Here is a 3474-nt window from a genome sequence, read left to right on the forward strand (position 1 = left end):
GGGGGGGGTGCTTACCATTGCCCCAGACAACCCTGGCTGCACAAAATGTGCCGTGTCCTTCCAGCGCCAAGACTTGGCCTGTCTTATTTACACTTATTTACATATCGAGTGAGATCTCCATGGCTGCCTGCCTGGAAGGCCTATTTTTAATTGTGTACTCCCCAGTCACCCCTCTGACCCTTCCTGGCTCTTTTCTGAGAATTTCCGGCCACTGCTAGCTTGCGAGGGAAGGGCAGAAGATGGGACTCCACGGAGAGGATCTCAGCCAAGGCCGAATTTAAACCAGGGGTCCCTAAATCAGGACCCCGCATTCCCTTCCAAGGTGCCTCTCCTTGCCCACTAGGGCTGGCCAGAGGCAGGTGTGGGAAGACAGGGATCTGGGCACCGAGGCCAGCTTCACAGCTTGGGCAGCTAACTGCATCCCATGTGGACAAAGGGATGGAGACGAGGGAAGCAGCTGCCTTCATACTCCCCGGCTTCCTTCTGGAAGAATGAGGAATTGTTCCAAGTGGAGCCAAAGAGCTTGCCCTAAATTTTACATGGGTTTTTTGTTTGTTTGTTCCTTTTAAAAACAAGACACATTTCCTAGACATAGCAATAAAATATGTATCTATAAACATTTTCCAAGACTGCCCTCTAGTGGAAATCTGGAGGCAGCAGCACATCTTACAAATGAGTGCTTTAGATTCCAAACTTCTGAATAAACTAAGCACTTTCCGGTGAGACCTCCTTCACACGTGACCTGAAAGCATATCGCATTTCTTCCCCGGGACCCTAAAATGTCACATGCCTTGACTGGAAATGAACGCTGCTGTACGTCTTTAAAAAGAAATTATGGTTTACATTTAGAACTGAAATCATAATGTTATGTGTACGATATTTTAAAACTTTAAGTGCAGGGAAGTGTGCTGAATAGAACAACGGAAGAGAGCCGTTGGTTGTATCCTAGGCTGTGCAAGTGTTACTGGCCGAGTGCTTTTATTTTGGCTGAGGAAGGAGCCAAGGCTGCAATAACATCCAGCCCTAAAGGCCACACACACTGCTGGGTTTTTACCTTGGAGGATGTGGGACAATGAGTCATTTGTGCCTCTTCCTGGTTCTTCCTGGCCAAGGTCAGCTTTCCCACTGGAACCAAGCAGCTTGGCCCAGGGCCCGAGCCGTCTGGAGCCTTTCAGTGATGCAGAGCCCAGGGAGAGGGTGTGGCCCCACCCCACTCCCCCCAGATGGCCCCAGTTCAGGCTCTGAGGCAGCCCTTGTCCACGTCATAAAACATTCACTCTGCTCAGTTTGGCATAAAGGGCCTCCTGGTGGAGGCCTGGTGAAATCGGCCATCCTTAATAAAAGTTTCCAGGCAGAATTCTGTGAGGAGGAAACTTGAAAGGTTTCTGATCATTGTCATCCTTTCTGGTGAGCTTTGCAAAGATGACTAAGTCGTGCCCATTTGTGTTGGTTCTGATACCATGTAAACCACTGCCACTACAGCAACAATTAAGCAACCACCATTCATTTATGTGTCCATTCAACAAATACATTTTGAGCACCTGCTCTTAGCAGGCATTGCTCTAGACTCTGGCCACCCAGACAGACAAGATTCCTAATCTCGTGGAAATTACAGTCTAGTGAAAAAGTAGACAATATACAAATACTATATCATTTCAGGGACTATAAAGGAAAATAATATAATGAATAACAAGGGGATACCTATTTAGATGAAGTATTGGGGCAGAGTTTTCTGAAAAGTTACATTTAAGTAGCTACTAGGTGCCAGATATTTACTATATTAGAGGTTAAGTATACAAAGATGAAGAAAATACCATCTGTCCTTTCAAAGACTTCAGAGCCCAATAGAAATAATAATTTCACAGGATTTCAAACAGCTGAGTTTCTAAGATCTACTACTCACCACAAATCTGCCAAGTAAATAATGTCATCCCCATTTTATAGATGTGAAAAATGAGTGTAAAGGATACGAAAGTACTTGCCAAAACTTGTTGAATCTGCTGGGTGGCTCATGCCTGTAATCCCAGCACTTTGGGAGGCCGAGGCAGATGGGTCGCTCTGAGCTCAGAAGTTCGAGACCAGCCTGGGCAACATGATGAAACCCCGTCTCTACAAAAAATGCAAAAATTAGCTGGCTGTTGGTAGCTTGTGCCTGTAGTCCTAGCTGCTCAGAAGACTGTGACTGTAGAATTGTTTGAGCCTGGGAGGCAGAGGTTGCAGTGAACGGAGATCACACCACTGCACTCCAGCCTGGGCCACAGAGCAAGACTCCATCTCAAAAAAAAAAGAAAAGAAAAAGAGTTGTTGAGTTCATCAGGAGCACTGTCAAGATTTGAATTAAGGCCTGTCCTACTCCCATATATTTTCTTTTCCTATGCCATGGTGCTTACTAGAAACAAGGAGACACACTCAATGAAATCCCAACATCTCTCTTAGCTCAAGGTTTTATGCAGACACACAGCGCCGTCTCACGTGAGTTAACAGTACACTGCTCCAGTGGTCTCTGAGCATCTGGCTGAAGGGCTCTTGCTAGAGTACACAGTAGGGACTGAGGTGGCAGACTGGCTACAGCTCCAACCAAATACATTGTTTTACTAGCTCTCAACACTGAGTGGTACAGAAGAAAGGCAGTTGATGTCAGCCGCTCTCAGACTATGTCCTAATGAGATACTGAGGTCTCCATCAAACTAACTCAGTGACCTAAGTCCACGCCCAGGGTTCCTCTTCGGCTTTCCTTCATGTGACATCTCTCATCCATCAGCTAAAGGGACAGGGCTCCTGACTCTGGGAGAAGGACATCCTTCATTTTCACAAAACTCATCACTGACCAGACTCTGAGCAGGAGCAAGGAGGAAGAGAAGGCCACCAGAAAGGGCCTTGACTGTTTCTCAGCCACTGGTGGAGAAGAACAACAACCCACAGCTGGCTCCATGCAGATGGTAAAACTGATGGCTTAAGCCTCGTCTCCTTTGAAGGCCATACTGTCACACCGTCTATCTCAGGAAGCCAGCGGAGGAAAATTTAGATCCTCCTTGGTGCTAGCATTGTTGACTTAGTGTCAGCTAAACAACCTGAATCTAGAAATACCAGGTTATTCAGAGCAAAGGCATGCAGCCTGGGTTCTCAGCCTCCAAAGGCTTAAGGAAAGCATTTTGAGGGGGGATAATGGAGGGACAGGTAAAGAACAGGTGAGAGGACAGGACTTTCCTCCTATGCAGAGTAACCGTGCTTTGGTTGGATTTACATCTTGGGCTTCCATTAAGAGCAGATCCTTTTGGATAAAGGACTTCTGATGCTTGGAAGAGAGGAAAGAGATGGGTGGAGGTGGGAGTCTGGACTAACATTTGGCTTAGTGTCAATTCTAGGGCCAGCCTTGACATCGGATGATTTTGCCACCCTGCCACTGGCCCACTCGATAGAGGCAGGGTCCCAGCCTTACTTCCCTTTGACATTGGATGATTTTGCCACCCTGCC

At 46.9% G+C, this 3474-nt stretch overlaps 1 long non-coding RNA gene across 1 annotated transcript in view; it reads right to left on the reverse strand.

Moving 5' to 3' along the window:
- The window catches only part of LOC108535479 (uncharacterized), a 56530-nt gene extending 55356 nt beyond the window's left edge, over positions 1-1174 (reverse strand). The window contains exon 1 of the long non-coding RNA XR_001887244.1: positions 1055-1174. This is a non-coding gene — a long non-coding RNA (uncharacterized LOC108535479). The remainder of the gene's footprint in view (positions 1-1054) is intronic.
- Positions 1175-3474: the final 2300 nt, after the last annotated feature.

Source organism: Rhinopithecus bieti, unplaced genomic scaffold, assembly GCF_001698545.2.
Source record: "Rhinopithecus bieti isolate Rb0 unplaced genomic scaffold, ASM169854v2 scaffold_12478, whole genome shotgun sequence".
NCBI lineage: Eukaryota > Metazoa > Chordata > Mammalia > Primates > Cercopithecidae > Rhinopithecus > Rhinopithecus bieti.